This window comes from Bactrocera tryoni, unplaced genomic scaffold (assembly GCF_016617805.1).
Source record: "Bactrocera tryoni isolate S06 unplaced genomic scaffold, CSIRO_BtryS06_freeze2 scaffold_25, whole genome shotgun sequence".
Taxonomy (NCBI): domain Eukaryota; kingdom Metazoa; phylum Arthropoda; class Insecta; order Diptera; family Tephritidae; genus Bactrocera; species Bactrocera tryoni.
The window spans coordinates 11552531-11573089 of NW_024395977.1; the positions used below are offsets into that span (position 1 = coordinate 11552531).

The following is a 20559-nucleotide window of genomic DNA, read 5'->3' on the forward strand; positions in this document are numbered from 1 at the left end:
CTACTTCCATTGGGGTCGGTGGTTTAGGCGGTAGGTTCGGTCTGTTATTAAAAGAAGAATTTTCTCTAGTAATATGGGGGTTGTTCGGGTAATTGTTGAACCTCGGCATGAATCCTTGGTCATTTTGCATATAGTTGGGAGAGTGTTGGGGATATCGGTTTGATTGACGACCGAATGCCTGTTGGTCAAAATTTCGTCTGGGGGAATGGGAATACGTTAATTCGGGGTAAAAAGCTCTGTTGTTATTGTAATTATTAAAGTTGTTATTGAAATTATTAAAATTGTTATTTCGGGGAGGTCGTGGTGGTGGTTGGATATTGGGTTTGTGTGTATTGTTCGCTTGATTCTATATGTCATGTTGTCAAGTTTTTGACATAAATGTATTGCTTGGGGCAAGGTTGTCGGTTCTCTCTTACTGAGAAGACGAGGTAAATCGCCATTTAGTCCTCTAATAAATGTGTCAAGGGCTTTGCCCCTATATGAGTTTGTCATAGTCCGTATGGATTCGTCACTTAACTCGAGACATGAAATTTTGTCTAATATAAGTAGGAATGGTGTTGGTAAACTTTTTGGTAAAAGGTCGGTATGTCGTCGTAGCGTTGGACCATAGTGATCATCTGGTATTCGAGGGTACTTATGTCACTTTTATCCGAATAATGCATCATAAGGCATTTTCGAATTTGACTCCAATCGAGTGGAGTATTGTAGGATTCTAATGCGGTGTCGGCATCGCCAATAATTTTATGCCTGATCGTTTAAAAATTCTGTCTACGCTCTTCCTCCAGGAGTTAAATTCACCTGGTCGTCCCGAAAATTCTCTAAGGCTTTAACCATGTCCGGAATTTTATCTAGTTCGTTTATGTTGTTCGCGTTCAGTGTCACACTGTGGTCGGGTTAGGTAAAGTCAGTTATATTCTGAGTACTCATTCGCTCGAGTACTTCTCGAACTATTGTCGTTATGAAAGTTGGGTTAGGGGTGGGAGGGTTTAAAGGATGGTTGGAAGGATTTTTAGCATGGGTGGTTTGCCCATAATCTATCCTCATTTGATTTAGTTGCTCAATTAGTTCTTCAGCTGTGTCTGGCATTATAATAATCTTTTCTTTTAAGCTAATTAGTTTCTTAAAAAAAAAATTCCTTTGTAATAGTACTTTCTTTGACAATATTGGAATCTTTTTGTAAAGCTTACGTTAATTTAAGGCTTTTTTTCTTTTTTGTGTCGGATAATTAATTTCTTTCATTTCAAGTTTCGTATTCTTTATAATAATAAAATTGTTTATAATTACATTTTTGTGTCGGGTAATTAATTTCTTTCAATTCAAGTTCCGTATTCTTTATAATAATAATATTCAACATAATAATAGTCATAAAAATATTTTATAGAGCTTACACTAGCTTTCCATAGTGTACAAAAAACTTACCTTACAGGCCACTCACACGTTTAGTTAATAGAAAAAAACGAAATTCCAGAAAATCGTTATAAACTTGTATTTTATGTGAAATTCACCTTAAAATTATTATCACAAAATGAATGGATGAAAATTACTGAACCGTAGTTTTAAAACCGTTAAATATGTATATACATATGTATATACACAATTATTAAGGTTTTTATAAAAATGATTTTAATATTAATTGCAAACGTGTTCTAACTAGAATGTAGAATGTCAGCGTGTTTTGGTGCATGTGCGTGTGTGTGTTAATGTGTAACGTTCTCTCGCGTGATGAGGTGAATGCAAGCTTTTGATTCGGTGTGGTGAACTGACGTAAATGTGATGTGACGTCGCTACTCACTTAGCCATCCCGGCCCCCCTAGGCGAGTATTTAGCCTAGAAGCCGCTGTAGCTGATGTAGCGTAGCTACAACGCTGCTGAGGCCTGTTGACCGGCGTGATTGCGGCCTAAGCTGATGGCGCCGTGTTGTCCGGTTTTGGCGCCAGGGACGAGATTCTGCTGGAGAGGGCCCACGCCGGCGGTATGCCGTCACAGGAGTTCTTTGAGAACGCCTGACTTTGCCGCTGGTGCGAGGAGCCGGTGGTCGCCCGGAGTCGCGTGTGGTAGTGCGGTTCAACAGCGTATGATGAGCCCGCAAACAGATTTGGCAACGATTTTGTGATGGGCACTCCTGAGTTGCGTGGGAAGTTGCCAGGCAATTCAGGCAATACCCGAGTGCCTGTGCCACCTGCTGGCGTTACATCGGCGGCATGCCTTTGAAGATACCGCAGTGCGATATCCGATGCAGGCGACGGCGTAGTGGACAACGAATTCGTTGCAGATCCACTGGTAATGCTGGCGTGCTTTGACACGGAGCCGTTGTCGCGGTGGAGCCTGTCGTTGTTTGAGGCGCTGCCCGTGCAGTGTTGGTCCGGGGTGCTGCTATTGGGGCAGCTGCAGAGCGAGGGGCGGAAACTGCCGGCGTGGTTGGCGTTGACGATGATGCCATATCCACGTCCATATTACATTTATGTTAAGTCTTTTGTGTTGTTTATGTTATTCGAGGTTTCGATTTGGTAAGCGGTTTATATGTTTTATCGATTTATTGATTTATTTTACATTGCGGTTTCGGTTTTACGTTTATTTATCTTCGGCGGTTGGTAGAAAGCATAATTTGACGAGCGGTCTGGTTAGCGTTCCGGTTTGAGTGCGGAGATCAACTACTCGAACATAACCGTCGGAACCGTAATGAAGTTGTTTTATGCGGCCGAGTCGCCATTCCTTAGGAGGGAGACAATCATCTTGCATAAAGACGCAGTCTCCAAGCTTTGGTGCCTTTTCTTGAGGTTTCCACCGGTATCTCTTGTGAAGGTCCTTTATGTAGTCGTCCTTCCATCGGCGGCTGAAATCATGATGGAGAATTTTAATTCGTTCCCATCTGTTTAATAAGGATAGCGACTCCACGCCTGGCTCAGGTATGGCCAGAATGGGTGCTCCTTTGAGAAAATGCCCTGGGGTTAAAGCTGTGAAGTCGGAGGGATCTTGCGAGAGTGGTGAGATAGGTCTGGAGTTTAGTACGGCTTCGATAGAGTGAGTAATGCAGTAAACTCCTCATAATCGAATTTATGGTTACCAGCCGTTTTCTTTAAATGGGACTTAAAGCTCTTTACTGCTGATTCCCAGAGTCCGCCCATGTGAGGAGAACATGGGGGTATGAATTGCCAATCGATCCCTTGGGGTGCATATTTTTTGACAATTTCGGGGGATACTTCTTTCATGAATTGTAAAAACTCCTTTTCCGTGGCTCTTTGAGCTCCGACAAAGTTTTTACCATTGTCGCTCATAATTTTTAAAGGAAATCCGCGTCGTCCGACAAAGCGGGCAAATACTGCAAGAAAAGCCGCAGTAGTCAGATCCGAACATAGCTCGAGGTGTACTGCCTTTGTTGTAAAACATACAAAGACAGCCACATACCCTTTTCTAAAAGAGGAAGACCTTAGCATCGAGGCCTTTATCTGGAAGGGTCCAGCAAAATCAACCCCAGTGATGGTAAAGGGTAAAGCATAGTTGCAGCGTTTAGGTGGTAGGGCTGCCATGATCTGCATACGCATCTTGTGCTTGTACATAGTACACTTTACACATGAAAATGGTTCTTTTAATTTGTGGCTTTAGTCGCGGTATATAGAACTCTTCTCGGACCATTTGTTGGATCAAGCGATGCTCACCATGCAGTGTAAGCTGGTGGAGTTATATTAGAAATAAGTAGGTAAAACGGGATTTCTCTGGGATAAAAGATATGATGTCGTTCGTTGTAACTAAGGCTTGAGTTGGCTAGACTTCCATTTGCCCGTAGTAATCCCTTAGGGTCCAGGAATGGGTTTAATACGAGAAGTGAGCTTCCCTTTTCGAGAAGTCGCTTTTCAAGCAACTTTGATTTCTCTTTGCTGAAACAGCGAGTTTGTGTATACAAGATTAGACTGACCTTGGCATGTTGCAAGTCGGAATATGTTAGTTGTATATAAGAATCGTTTGATATCCTTTTCGCCCTTTGTTTAAGTTTATGGATGAAATTGTGCATATAAGCGACTACCCTTAGTGCTCGAGGAAATGATGAAAATCTTTGGAGAATATCATCCTCTTCTGGAGTGATATGAAAATTTTCAATTTTCCGACTTTCCGGAGGTATGATATTCCGAGCAGGAGACTTTGGCCGGAGTTCTTGTGATTCTGTTAGCCATGTGGCACAGTTCCACCAGAGTGTAGTGCTGGTGAGGTGAAGTGGTTTGCAACCTCTTGTCCCCAGATCCGCTGGGTTATCTGCACTTGCAATATGTTGCCATTTTGCTGAGCCAACTAAGTCTAAGATTTGTGATATGCGATTCGATACATATGTCTTCCAAGTATAGGGTGGTTTTTCCAACCATGCTAGAACTATTTCTGAGTCTGACCAGAGAAACATTTTGTGATCGTTTAATTTTAGATGGGTTTGAACTATCGAAATTAATTTTGCTAAGAGAAAAGCACCATTTAGTTCAAGCCGTGGCTTCAAAGGTGCAACTTTGGCTTTGGCTACCAAACGATGTGAAGTTATTTTACTATCATACTGAGTGCGTATGTAGACTGCTGCGCAATAAGCCTTTTCAGAGGCATCACAGAAACCGTGTTATTCTGCGTTAATGTTAGGGGTGAAATTTACCCATCGAGGGATTCGAATTTCTGATATATTATGTAGGTTGTTAGCAAATTGAACACATTTTGTTAAACGTACAGGTTTTACCTGTTCATCCCATTCAGTGTCATCTTGCCACAATTCTTTAATGAGAATTTTAGCTTGAATCTTTATTGGCGAAAGCCATCCTGCGGGGTCGAAAAGTTTTGCCACCGAGGAAAGGATTTGTCGTTTTGTAATGGCGGATATTGCAGATATTGACTCAATTGTATATGAGAATTGATCTGTTATCGCATTCCATTGAACCCATAGTGTTTTTGTTGTACTAGCCTTTTCGAATTTAAGGAAGTCAGTATCTAATATGTCTTCGTTTTTTATATCTTTGATTATTTCGGGATGATTTGATGTTATTTTCTTTAGGGGAAAACCTGCTGAATTTAGTGCTTTGATCACTTGAGATAATGATTCGCACGCTATTGGTATACTGTGGCTACCTGATAAAATGTAATCCACATATGTTTGAGTTTACAACACAGAAGTTGCTAAAGGTAAATTTGTTTCACAAGTTTTTGCAACTTCATGTTATGTCCTAATGGCTAAATAGGGTGCGCAGTTGATGCCAAAGGTAACTGTTTTAAGTTTGTAGTCGCTAATTGGACTATTAATTGAATTGCGGAAGACTGTGCGTTGGAAATCTTGGTCATCTTCATGCACCAGAATTTGCCAATACATTTTCTCAACATCCCCGTTAAAAACGTATTTAAACATGCTCCAATTTAGTATTAGCAACATGAGATCAGGTTGTAATGTTGGCCCTGTGTATAATACATCATTGAGTGATTTGTCTGAGCTCGTACACTTGAGGCATTGAACACCACTCATACTTTCGTTGTGATTTTATCTGGTCTTATTACCCCATGATGTGGAAGGTAAAAAGATAAATATCTACCTTTGGATATTTTTTCATATGGTACAGTTTCTTCCATATGATTGAGGTCAAGATATTCCTCCATCACATTATCATATGCTGATTTTAGCTCATTATTCCTCGTCAGGCTTTTTTCCATGCTTAGGAATTGCTGGACTGCTGAGATTCTAGAGTGGCCTAGAGCTATAGTTTCTGGAAAGGTGGATTTGAATGGCAGTCGCACAACATAACGACCATGTTTGTTTCTGGTTGTTGCAGACTTGTAATAGGCTTCGCATGCCTCGTCTTCTTCTGAAAGTTGGGTAATCTGAGGTATTTCTTCTACTTCCCAGAACTTTTTAAGTTGATTATATAAATATTGGTTTGTGATATTTTCCACTTGTGTTGTGAAAGAATTTATTTTTTCCGTGACTTGGCCACTTATAATCCACCCAAAGATTGTATTTTGGGCTAACAATTTATTGGAGATTTTCTCTATACCTTCAAGAATTATTTAAGGTATTAAGTCACTGCCTAATAATATGTCGATTTGTGATGGGGTATGACAGTTGGGATCTGCTAATTTGAGATGTGAGCATTTTTCCCAGTGTATTTTATTTACTTCATAGCTTGGAAGCAAATTTGTAAGTTCCGGTAGAACGATGGCTTGTGCATGTATTCGTATATCCGCATTTGGAGAAACTATGGTGATTGGGCATATTTTATTAGAATTTTGAATAATTCTTCCGCCCATTCCCGAAATTTGAAAATTGGAATGTTTTATTGGCAATTTTAGCTGATTTTGAATCTTTGATGATATAAAGGATCTTTGAGAGCCTTGATCTATTAACGCTCTTAGTTTGAAAAAATCACCTTTATGTTCAATGGTGATGACCGCAGTGGGTAAAAGAATTTTGCTTTCATTTTCTGAATGAAGCGCTTGAATTTTTGCTGCTTTAGAGCAACATGGTTGTTCTTCCCTTTTTTCGGGATTTGAGGTTTCGGGATTACTTGATGTAGTTGTAGCGACTAACCCCGTGGTTTTTTTAAATGGATTTTTCTTCACATTTTGAAAATTGGTAACATTAAGCAATGAGTGATGTCTTCGTTGACAGTATACACAATTGAATTTGCTTTCACAGTCTTTTGTCATATCAGAATTCGACAGACAGTTTATGCAAAGTTTGTGTTGACGGACCAGATTGTTTCTATCTGAAACGGATAATTTTTTGAATCTCTCGCAGGATCTTAATTTATGACCTCCCTTACAGAGTTCACACAATGATTGCCATTGACTACTTTGATTTGACACGAATGTGTGACTTTTATTAACGTGTCTATTATATTGTATGCTTTACTGGCTTGGGGTTTGAACAAGTTTTCACTTGAGACATTGTGATGACTTTTTGGCTTTATAGTTTTTTTGTCTATTCGCTCAGCTATCTCGTATTGAGCAGTGAGAAATGTTTTCATCTGTTGCCAGGTGGGCATTATTTTTCTTTCCACTAGAGATTGTTCCCATCGTAGTAACGCAGCATCAGGCAGTGTTTCTGCGCAAATGGTTACTATCATAGGGTCCCACAATTCTGTGAAGATATTTTGTGTTTTTAACACTGATAAACAATTAGTCACTGTGGAGTGTAAGTTTTGAAATTCCTGGCTAGTTTCTTGTTGGATTTTTGGCAAATGCAATAAAGTTTTTATTGGGTTTTCTATCATAACCCTTTCATTTTCGTACCTTTCGACAAGTGCTTCCCAAGCCAGTTTAAAATTTTCGTCATTTAAAGCGAATTGCTTGACGATACTGCTTGCTTCCCCGTTTGTTTTATACCTGAGATGGTATAACTTTTGTGCTTGTGAAAGTTTAGGATGGTTTATATAAACGGCAGTGAACATGTCCCGGAAGGACGGCCACTGGTCATAACATCCATTGAAAACTTCAGTATCACAAGCTGGTACTTTTAGATACATGCCTTTATCTAGGTCTTCTTTTTGTGTTGTAACAACTCTGGGAGAGAGTGGCTCTACTTCTCCTTACTAACCTTATTTGTTCAGTTATCATTCCCTTTGTTAACTCGTACTGATCACGGCAGTTATCACACTTGGCTGTCGCCGAAGCTTTTGTGTTTTCTGGGAGTTCCGCGTCGTCAGTATCTAGTACTGTATCGTACGCTGCCAGAAGGCGTGCCCATAGATTTTTAACACTTTCTAATTTTATATTTAAAACTGATTCCGTAATGTCAGTAATAGAGAAAGCTTGAAACCGTGTGCAATATCTTATAAAGCTATCACTTTCAGTGATAAATCTCGATATTATATGATCTTTTGATCTCTTTTGCTTTGTACCGTGCTTAGAGCGTGTAGCTTCTGCAGGTGTGCTTTGTTTATCGTCGTCAGCCATTTTTGGAATTGTAAGAAACTGACCTGATTTTGATTCTTTTGAATCTGTGCTCATTTAAAATTAATAAAAATTTAGAATTTAAATTTGATGAGATATGTCTGATAAATACCGAAAACCGAAAACTCTTTGAAGTAAATAAGAGTTGTTATTCCCGTAAATTTACTAAGATACGCGTGAATCGTTTTTGTTAACCGCAATATTGTATTTAAGTGGTTGCGATTTTATATTTATTTTTGTATATTTTATATTACGGATTTATCCGTATGTCCTTGTATATAAGTACTCGTAAAGGCGGTATACGAAGTCAATAACCTTTCTACATATACATACATATGTGCACCCTATGTGCTTATTTATGTGCATATGATATGCTTAGTTGGTTGGTATTTAATCCTGCTTGTTTTTGCAATGCAAAGGACAAGGAGATATTGTTAAATAATATTTGCCTATATGGGCTTAGAGTATGTATTATATAAGTATGTACTAATATATTTATCGTTAATAAGATTTTATTATTTATTTATTCATTTTTGTTAAAATTCCGCACCGCTTATTGCTTATAATTAAGCTATTAACGCAGCTTCTAATAATTTAAGATTTATTATTTTTTTTTATGTTTTAGATATACTTAAAAAATCAGGGTATGTAGCGTAGGCAAACAGAATACCGAATATATGTATACAGTATGTATATCATATATATGTATATTCTTATATTTGCGCGATCAGAATATAGAGAGAAAAGAAAATGAACAATGTGCAGGTGATTAGCCTCTGCACTTGCGAATTAGCAAGTATATGCTTCAATATGTTAATATCACAATCACAAAAGTCACCAACCTCACTACAGTGATGTTTCTCACTATAGTGAGGGTTACCTTATTCTGGCGAAAATTCAAAAGCTCAAATGCTCACTATTATCACAAATATCTGTGACGTGTGAAAGCAGCCATCATAATAGAAAACATCTGTGTTTGTTTTGTTTTACATCAATATTTGACATTTTTTAAAAAATATTTGAGTGTTATAACTAGCATGTAGGAACAGTTCTTTGTGTATGCGGCAATTGTTGAGGAGGAGGAATCGGGGGGTAGGAGGAAAATTTTGAAGGGTTTACGAAACAAAAGCGATCCTTTTACTATGCAAGACACAACATTTATAAATACATTTCGATTCCTAAAATCGCTATGTAAAGTACTTATAGGTGAATTGGTGCCCCATGATGTGCAGAAGTCGAGTATATCTTTTGATCTGCGTTTCCTGGGGTGTTTGTGTTTTTACGGGCATGGCTCTTACAAAAAATGCGTTGGTAATAGTTATATGCTTTGGGATCAAGGGCACAATCGGCGCAATCGATTGTACCCATATTGGGATTGTTTCACCCTCAAGCACAGACGCCACTACTCCTCTCTCACTTTTCATGAACCGGAAAGGATTTTATAAGTTAATGATAAGTTAATTAGAACAGCGTGTGAAATATAATATCAAACTCTGCCTAATTAATGCAAAAATATTTAAATTTTAGAAAGCATTTTCAAATCTACTACATCTGGTAATTGAACAAAAATTAAATAAAATATTTCATTAGGCACCAGAGTTAAATTTTATGATTTTCTACTATCGCTTACATGGTTTGCAACAATTATTTCCATCTATTTTTATGAATGCATAAACAAATATTGGATTTATTTTTTATTTATTGGTTATCAGCGATATGCATATGTAGATGATAAGCACTCTGCACGTAGTAGGTGGATTTTGTTTGCTTATTTTTATTAAAACTGCTGTTTGACAGCGAAAAGCTTTTTACCTCACGTGGTGACTTTTTTAAGCTTTTTTCTTATGAGGTTAGAGCCAGAATAGCCTCACAAAATATGCCTCACAAGAAATCTCTCAAATTTTTCCTCTCAACTCAGTTGAGAGGTTTTTTCAGAATAGGGCTGATAGTTTTGTTACCAGCAAAATACTACATTGCTCATATGGTATTTTGCTGGTATTTGGTGACACACATGTGGTATTTGTACTATATATGGTATTGTTACTACATGTCTGTCTCAGGTATTACTTTGTCTCGCTTCAAGGGAGTTTTGGGAGAAAGCATGTATTTGAAGTACATAAGTACATATGTATGTATGTATTTGGGAGGATGGAGTCATGTGTAGAAGAGGATGGAGTCATGTGTAGAAGTTCACGCAAGTGAGGAAAGTTCTCTGATCGCCATTCACTTGGGAGTGGCCAGAAACGATTATTTTACATATGACTCAAGCAGCTCACTACTTCCGGTCTTTGACCAAGTATCCTCTGGGTAGCCTAAGAACATCCGTTTGAAGGCGAGCTAAAGTGAGAAGGCGAAATATCTCCTACATAGGGTTGTGCGCTGGGTTTGGGACCCGCCACGTAAAAAAAACACCCCCAATGAATAGTAACAACCAGCCTCGGATGAGAGACCCACCTTTTGATGACGACCACGGCAAAAGAAATAAGGACTACGATTTAGGGGCATGCACCTGGAATGTCCAGTCCCTTAATTGGGAAGGTGCCGCTGCCCAGCTGGTTGATGTCCTCGTGAAAATAAAGGCTGACATCACCGCCGTCCAAGAAATGCGATGGACGGGACAAGGACAAAGACGAGTAGGTCCTTGTGGCATTTACTACAGTGGCCATATAAAGGAGCGCAAGTTTGGAGTGGGATTCGTGGTGCGAGAGAGACTTCGTCGCCGAGTACTGTCATTCACTCCGGTGAATGAACGTCTAGCCACAATCCGCATCAAAGCAAGGTTCTTCAACATATCGCTGATTTGCGCCCACGCCCCGACGGAAGAGAAGGACGATGTGACGCAAGATGCCTTCTATGAGCACTTATACCGCGCTTAGGAAAGCTGCCTCCGCCACGATGTCAAAATCGTGCTTGGTGATTTTATCGTCAGGGTGGGCAAAGAAGGTTTATTTGGCACTACGGTCGGTAAATTCAGCCTCCACGACGAATCCCCAAAGGGGTTGAAGCTGATCGACTTCGCCGGGGCCCGAAATATGGTTATCTGTAGTACTAGATTCCAGCATAAGAAGATTCATCAATCTACCTGGCTGTCTCCGGATCGAAAAACTACCAACCAGACCAGATCGATCATGTAGTGATAGACGGAAGACACGTCTCCAGTGTTTTAGATGTGCGTACGCTCCGAGGTCCTAACATCGACTCGGACCACTGTCTTGTTGCAGCCAAAATACGCACCCGCCTCTATGTAGCAAAAAACGCGCGTTAACAAACACAGGGAAGGTTCGACGAGAAGCTGCAATCACAACAGACATCCGAACGATTTGCTACTCGGCTTGCACTCTTGCTTTCTGAGAGCACTCGTCAACAACTCGGTATAAGGGGACTGTGGTACAGAATTTCAAACTCCTTACGTACAGCTGCAACAAAAGCCATTGGTTTTCGGAAAGTGCAAACGAACAGCTGGTATGACGAGGAGTACCGTGTCGCAGCGGAGAGAAACCAGACTGCCTACCTCGCAACGTTACGATCGACCACAACACGTGCCGGATCGGATAGATACCGAGAGTTGAAGAGGGAAGCGAGACGCATTTGCAGACAGAAGAAGAAAGATGCCGAAATGCGTGAGTACGAAGAGCTTGATAAGCTGGCCGACAGGGCTAATGCTCGAAAATTCTACGAAAAAAGGCTTACAGAAAGTTTCAAGACCGGACCATTCTCTTGTAGCAACCCCAAAGGTGATCTAGTCACTGATGCCCAGAGCAGACTTAAATTATGGAGGGAACACTTTTCCAGCCTGCTGAATGGCAGTGAACGTACAACACCAGGGGAAGGCGAACCCGATTCCCCAATCGATGACGATGGAGCAGATGTTCCATTGCCCAACCATGAAGAAGTTCGAATAGCAATTACCCGCCTGATGTACAACAAAGTGGCCGGGGGGATTAGCCTCCTCAACATCGCATATAAGGTTCTATCGAGCGTATTGTGTGAAAGATTAAAGCCCACCGTCAACAAACTGATTGGAACTTATCAGTGCGGCTTCAGACCTGGAAAATCAACAACCGACCAGATATTCACCATGCGCCAAATCTTGAAAAAGCCCCGTGAAAGGAGAATCGACACACACCACCTCTTCGTCGATTTCAAAGCTGCTTTCGACAGCACGAAAAGGAGCTGCCTTTATGCCGCGATGTCTGAATTTGGTATCCCCGCAAAACTAATACGGCTGTGTAAACTGACGTTGAACAACACGAAAAGCTCCGTCAGGATCGGGAAGGACCTCTCCGAGCCGTTCGATACCAAACGAGGTTTCAGACAAGGCGACTCCCTATCGTGCGACTTCTTCAACCTGCTCCTGGAGAAAATAGTTCGAGCTGCAGAACTAAACAGAGAAGGTACCATCTTCTATAAGAGTGTACAGCAGTTGGCGTATGCCGACGATATTGATATCATCGGCCTCAACACCCGCGCCGTTAGTTCTGCTTTCTCTAGGCTGGACAAGGAAGCACAGAAAATGGGTCTGGTAGTGAACGAGGGCAAAACGAAATATCTCCTGTCATCAAACAAACAGTCGTCGCACTCGCGACTTGGCTCTCACGTCACTGTTGACAGTCATAACTTTGAAGTTGTAGATAATTTCGTCTATTTAGGAACCAGCATTAACACCACTAATAATGTTAGCCTGGAAATCCAACGCAGGATTGCTCTTGCCAACAGGTGTTACTTCGGACTGAGTAGGCAATTGAAAAGTAAAGTCCTCTCTCGACGAACAAAAGCAAAACTCTATAAGTCACTCATAATTCCCGTCCTGCTATATGGTGCAGAGGCTTGGGCGATGACAGCAACCGATGAGTCGACGTTACGAGTTTTCGAGAGAAAAATTCTGCGAAAGATTTATGGTCCTTTGCGCATTGGCCACGGCGAATATCGCATCCGATGGAACGATGAGCTGTACGAGATATATGACGACATTGACATAGTTCAGCGAATTAAAAGACAGCGGCTACGCTGGCTAGGTCATGTTGTCCGGATGGATGAAAACACTCCAGCTCTGAAAGTATTCGACGCAGTACCCGCCGGGGGAAGCAGAGGAAGAGGAGGAAGACCTCCACTTCGTTGGAAGGACCAAGTGGAGAAGGACCTGGCTTCGCTTGGAATATCCAATTGGCGCCACGTAGCGAAAAGAAGAAACGACTGGCGCGCTGTTGTTAACTCGGCTATAATCGCATAAGCGGTGTCTACGCCAATTAAGAAGAAGAAGAATTATGGTTTGGTTATGCATGGAAGAAATATACAATGGATCGCCGATTGTTACCTCTTTCCTTGCTGCTGCTGCGCATATGTATGTATGTTTGTATGCTTGTGCATTATTGAAGTTATGCTTCTTTTTCTTTCGTTTGTCTTTCATTTCTGCGAATTCTCAACTATTTTGCGTATATTTTGGTTGAAATACTCTGCGTTGGCCGTTGAAAAATTAGGGCTATACTTTACAGGATCATTTCTGTAGTTAGTCTTCATTTACATTTTTTGGAAATCGACCCGCAATGACGAAGTATATCGTTTTATCTGACAGCGTGAGGTTTAAGAAGTTCATTTCTAATTTTGTCTTGTGGCATATTAGAAATGATGTTTCTTCGAAAATCGTTCGCTTACAACGGATAAAACGACTTCTGAGTGGTGGATTTAATGAATAAATTCCTTTTGGTTGAAATGCTCTTCGTTGGCCGTTGAAAATTTAAGACTATACTTCTCAGGATCATTCATTCCTTTCATTTCTTCAAAGAAATTAATGACATTTAGAAATATGCATATTTGCATTATTTCGTTGTCATTTCCATATTCGTAACAATAGAATTTCTATGGCATCAGTAAAGTAATGGCCGCCGATTGTCACCCCTTGCCGCTGTAGCAGCTTTGCCTACAAACATGCGTAAATATGTATGTATGTATACGTATGATCGTGAATACATATCGACGCAGATTTTTGCGACAAGCACCAGAAAGTTGTGCAATTTATGATTTTTAGCTTTTGCCTTCGTCGCGAAAAGACGACTTGTTGGCAAAGGCATGCTCGGGGAGATGTTACGGCCTCTGTTTTTATGAATGAAGCGAGATCGCTTGTGGAATTTGCGCCTGCGTTCATGAATGAAATCGTTTTGGTTGTAAAATTCACTACACTTCTTCTTCGCCAATTTGGCTGCCATATTGACTTGTAAAGATCAATTTTTTGTTGGTGACATATTCATATGTGTACGCATATGTATGTTTGTATGCTTGTGCATTATTCGGCAATGTATGCAAATATATGTACATTAGGCCGAGTCGATTTGTGAGGAGGCAAAAAAATCGCCCATTGCTCTATGAAAATCATATTCTAGGGATCAAAATAAGATACTTTGCCGAAGGAATCATATCTCTGAAACGAATTTTGATGTCCCCCAATTTGGGTAGAACTTTTGGGTAGGGGCAAATTTTGAAAAATACCACTTTGACCCATTTAGAGTGCTCCAATCGAGTTCAAATGTATGACCGACCCCCACTTTGGACGGCCGATCCACTAATGCCAGTGGCACACCCCCTAGAACTCCCCTGGGGGGTTCCCCATACAATCATTTCAAAAAATCACCGTTTTTGGTGATTTACATGAAAAAGTCAGCTAAATTGCTATGTTTTTTCTTTATTTTTATTTATTTATTTATAATAATATCTATTTTTTCTCTTAAGAATTTTATTTAGTCAGAACATATGTAAATGAAAAAAATTAATTTAAGTGATGATCTTAAACTAACAATAGACAATTGTGTTTGCCCTTGAGATCGCAAATGATCTTAAACTAACAATAGACAATTGTGTTTGCCCTTGAAAATACTTATGCTTAAGATATGTGTACATACTGTCGGTATGTACAGTAGATTAGTGTTAAGATGTGTGTATGCACTCAGCATGTGGTGCATACATAAATTAGGATAAGGAATGCTATAAATCAGTGGTCGGCAGCCCATAGACCCGCGGGCCCGGCTGCAATCGTGTTTTTACACAGACACGATCGGCAATTCACATGTACGCAAGAGATTTGTATACACAAAGCAACTAGTCTCTGCTTGACTTTTGTTAAAGCAACATTATGCGCGTTTGTTTAATTCAAATACACTGCAAAAATATGTTTGACAATTCTTGGGAATTGATGTTTTTTTCTTTGAAAATTATTTAAAAAAGCCGCAATGCTACATTTGTTCGACACAGTTAGCAAAATGCAGCAACTATAACATAAGAAGGCACTACATGTCACACCATATTGATTATGAAAAGGACAAAAATGATGAAAGAGCGGAACTACTTGTCGAAATGAAAGCCAAAGTATTCAATAAATTTTTAAATCAGCCAGATCATAATCAAAATTGTGAAGAACGCCAAATATTAAAAGCCCCTTATGTTGTTGCGCTTGCATTGGCAAAGAAATGTCGTCCATATGAAGACGGTCCTTTTGTAAAAAATCTTGTTGAAAATGTTTTAAATTGCTTTGGCCAAATTGGCAAAGATATGGCCTTGCTTGTTGAAACGATTCCATTATAAAAAACGAAAATAAACATATATTTGAATTATTTCCAATTATTAACAATTTCAAAATTTCGAAAAGCAGTTCTGAGTTTCTTTTTTTTTTTTGTAATATCTAATACTTCTCAGTTATTTTTAAAGTCTTCTGTGAAATTTTCAAAAAAATATATAGTATTTGCGCGCAAAGTTTTTTGGGAGTACAATTCGACAGCGGCAGTGAGTATTTTTGCCACATACACAAGCAAGAATATTTTTGTATGCGTGCACTCGGCACTTGCCGACCACTGCTATAAATAAAAGAGCTCTGGGCAACCAGAGCTGAGTTCTATTTAACAACCAAAACCCTACGTGTCTTACTTTACAATTACCATTTCATTCTTATTACCTCAAAAAGTTAACAATGAATCCACCATCCTCTACACCGCAAGATGAAGCAACTACATCAACAACTATCGAAAACCCAATGAGTCATATACCCAAGCATGATGCTACTGTTTTTGGTGTGTCTACTGATTTGACTGATCTTAATTTACCAACCCATCTGGATATCTTGAGATATTATTTTTATTTTTTAAAGTATTCCCATAAATCATTCACTATTCAAGTACAAGATAAGTTGATTGGAATTTGGGAAAAACTTGGTATGGAAATAATGCTGAAAAAAGTGTATGTAATAAATTGAATAAATTGCTTGACAAGTATCAAGAGCAAATCAAGAGAAGAAACAAAACCCAACAATTTACAGAGTATGTAAAATCTCTGGAAACAATTTTTTACATTGGGACAAGTAAATGCGATTTGAAGGCAGCTCCATGTGCATGCGGCTGGGTTCCCGAACGCCTCAAATAGTTTATGCACGATCAACATAATCAGAGAAGACTAACAATGAATGCATTTATGGTGGAAACTGAAGAGCAAGGAGCAACGTCTATCATCATCAATGCCAACATACCAAGATCCCGATGATTCAACATACGCACCGCCACCGGTTCAAGAAGATATGGATAGAAGCACAAGTTCACAATACACAGAGAGATACGATTGTTTTAACTTTGCCTTGGTATGTGACAGATTTGGTGTGTCTGACAGAGTAGCATCAGCATTGGGAACCGCTCTTTTGCAAGATTTTAAAATTAAAGATAAGCATGGGAAACCTCTCATCATGGATAAATCGAAAGTTCGTTCGGAAAATTGTACATTCTAGGTGGCTCACCAAGGGCGCTAGATTATTGCGATTATATGTGACAACGGAAAATCCAGATGCAAATTTAAGAATTCTGGTTGAATTTATAATTAAATGCTATATGCCAATGTACTTCAGTATCAAGTATTACAGCTCTGTCGTGTACGGAGTGCATTATTTTTCAAGCAGACCTGGGTAATATCAAGTACCAGTACGACTTGTAACAAGTACATTTTAAAGGAATTGTAGTGGTACTGGCATTCCCAAAATTGTCAAGTACAAGTACAAGTACAAGTAATTGAAAAATACTTGAAATTTTAACAAATACTTGAAAGTATTTGAAAAGAATTGAAAGTACTTGAAAAGAATTGAAAAATGTACTTGAATCTATTTTTTAATTCTTTTCAAGTACCTTCAATTACTTACAATGGTGAAACCAATATCTATGTTTAGAGGACAATAACCTTTTTTATTGCCCGTGTAATGTTTCGAAAGAAAAACAACGAATTTAATTATTTTAATTTTAATGATTTATTTCGATATAATTTGATTGCCAATCGCGCTGGCGATTACCGCGACATTCAATTGCGAGAAACTAAATTAACAGGTGTAACAAGTTGATTAACCTGCAGCCTTTCTCCTAATTCATACGGTGGCTACGGTATAACGATCAGCTGAGATAGTGGTACATGTTCTAATTCTATGCATTTACACTAATGTAGGCATTTACGCTTGCCTAAGCAAGTATGATAAGAGTGCGTTATCAAAGTCACTCAAATAGACAAAACCTGTTTGGCGATTGCCGGCGCTCAGACCTAAAGCAAGCATATCTTTAGTTTTAAACAATGTTGTTGTATACAATTAAGTGCTAAGAATGTTGACACATAATAAAATATGTATAAAAGTAGCAGTGATGATTTCGCATATAAACTATGTATCTGTTTCTAAACAATCTAAAAGAAATAACACAAATAAATGACATTTTTATATTTCTTACATGTCGCCTGGAGTGGATATTATCCGTGCGATTCTGTACTGTGATACAGTATCAAGTCTCCTCATTTGAAATTTCAAGTTAGAGACAAAATCTATTACATTTCGTTATTCAGAGATGTTTTTACGCTTGAAAGAAAATAAATATGTCGATAACAAATATTAAATTTTCTATAACATCGTCAAAAAAAAAAAAAATTATCAATAAAAATAAAAAATATATGTTGACTTTGTTTCATAATATTTATGAAATTTATGTAAAATTGATTTATTTTTAACCTTTTCGTGTTTAAGTTGCTTACAAAATATAAAAAAACGACAATCGATTAATTTATATGATGATCTCTATTCAGTATATTCAAAATGGCAGCAAGAGTTCTTTTTAATTTGTGACCTGCTAACTATCAGGTCTCAAATTTTAGTCAATATTTTGAGACTAACCCTAGAGACTGTTTAGTGAATAGTAACTAGTCTAAAATTGAGACTTTACCTCAAAATATCTCAAATAGAGACTAGAGACTGGTTACAGAATCCCGCTATATATTTATACCAGCATGTAAATGTCAGAGTGGTAATTTTGACATGTGATTGTTAACATTAAATTTTGACAACAAAACAATAACAAAAGAAACGTATTTTTGCGAAAACGAAAGTAAAATCGAATACTCAACGCGAACATTCTCGCAACCATAGTCCATGTCTGATATTGTTTATAATATTCATGAAATTGTGATAGTACATAATTGTAAGAATTTAGTAATGTCTTCAAGTTTGGAAAATGATTTTTCTGCTGATGATGAAATGGCCGACCCAACCTATTCGCCAGAAAGGCCGTCCAGGAAGCGGAGACTGGCGTTAGAAACACCAACAACGTCCAAAAAAACTCGCCTATCAACTGTTCTTCCTGTGATACTCGGACCAAAATTTTATTCGGACCTGAAAGAAGTTGGTTTACATGTTTTGTGATGTCTGGTATTGTTTTGCATTTGGTTTTTAGTGTTTTTGTTAGTTTTTCCAGGTACATACAGTGGCGGAAAAAAGTATAGGCACACTACATTTTGACAAAATTTGAATATTTTCTTTTATTTTAAATTTGCTTGTTTAGTGTTTATTAATTTTTTTTTAATACATTTCAACTGCTAATAAAAACCATAAGAATCCAAATTGCAATTTTTGTGCAAAATAAAGCAAAATTCTGCAAAGTTTCATCTAAATTTCAAACTTTTTTATTACAATTTTTAGAAAAAGTTGTGGTGTGCAGCTTTTTAGTCCATTCAATTTAAATATAATAATGTGCAAGTTTGAATTTTCTGAAAAATTACGCTGATTTTTTATAAATTTTTCCGCCACTGTATGTAGATAGGTAGATAGAGAATGTAGAAATATTTGGAAGCATTAACAAAGTTAAATATGTTATGTAAGAAAGTAAATAGCTTTACGATATTTTTTCTAAATACTTGTCTTCATTCCAGACGTTCGGTCTGGATAAAGTCAACTTATCCGCGAAGTGTGTTGAATGTGGTCGCGTCATAAAGGGATCCAGAAAAGTTACCTCCAATTTCGTAAAACAAGATCGATCCTCCAAGGCAAAGATTTCAAACGTGCCGGTAAGAATGTATCTATTTACTTTTCTTCTGGGTTTTTACACATGTCTTTATTGTTTTAGGTAATGGTCAAGACACAAATGCCACCGCGTCAGCTCCACAAAGTGTTGATGTGAGAGCTGCGATAGCAAACCAATACTTCTTCTTCTTCTTAATTGGCGTAGAAACCGCTTAAGCGATTATAGCACATATACAGTCGTTTCTTTTTTTCGCTACGTGGCGCCAATTGGATATTCCAAGCGAAGCCAGGTCCTTCTCCACTTGGTCCTCCCAACGGAGTGGAGGTCTTCCTCTTCCTCTGCTTCCCCCGGCGGGTACTGCGTCGAATACTTTCAGAGCTGGAGTGTTTTCGTCCATCCGGACAACATGACCTAGCCAGCGTAGCCGCTGTCTTTTAATTCACTGAACTATGTCGATGTCGTCGTATATCTCGTACAGCTCATCGTTCCATCGAATGCGGTATTCGCCGTGGCTAACGCGCAAAGGACCATAAATCTTTCGCAGAACTTTTCTCTCGAAAACTCGCAACGTCGACTCATCCGTTGTTGACATCGGCCAAGACTCTGCACCATACAGCAGGACGGGAATTATGAGTGACTTATAGAGTTTGGTTTTTGTTTGTCGAGAGAGGACTTTGCTTCTCAATTGCCTACTCAGTCCAAAGTAGCACCTGTTGGCAAGAGTTATCCTGCGTTGGATTTCTAGGCTGACATTGTTGGTGGTGTTTACGCTGGTTCCAAGATAGACGAAATTATCTACGACTCAAAGTAATAACTGTCAACAGTGACGTGAGTGCCAAGTCGCGAATGCGACGACTGTTTGTTTGATGACAGGAGATATTTCGTCTTGCCCTCGTTCACTGCCAGACCCATTTTCTGTGCTTCCTTGTCCAGCCTGGAGAAAGCAGAACTAACGGCGCGGGTGTTGAGGCCGATGATATCAATATCAACGGCATACGCCAGTAGCTGTACACTCTTATAGAAGATGGTACCTTCTCTATTTAGTTCTGCGGCTCGAACTATTTTCTCCAAAAGCAGGTTGAAAAAGTGGCACGATAGGGAATCGCATTGTCTGAAACCTCGTTTGGTATCGAACGGCTCGGAGAGGTCCTTCCCGATCCTGACGGAGCTTTTGGTGTTACTCAACGTCAGTTTACACAGCCGTATTAGTTTTGCGGGGATGCCAAATTCAGACATCGCGGCATAAAGGCAGCTCCTTTTCGTGCTGTCGAAAGCAGCTTTGAATTCGACGAAGAGGTGGTGTGTGTCGATTCGTCTTTCACGGGTCTTTTCCACGATTTGGCGCATGGTGAATATCTGG

At 39.0% G+C, this 20559-nt stretch overlaps 1 protein-coding gene and 2 pseudogenes across 1 annotated transcript in view; 1 reads left to right on the forward strand and 2 right to left on the reverse strand.

Moving 5' to 3' along the window:
• Positions 1-20559, reverse strand: part of LOC120780684 — an 82639-nt gene that overhangs the window by 47962 nt on the left and 14118 nt on the right. The window lies entirely within an intron of this gene.
• Positions 1823-2452, reverse strand: LOC120780683 (annotated as a pseudogene).
• On the forward strand, positions 13381-13583 carry LOC120781017 (annotated as a pseudogene).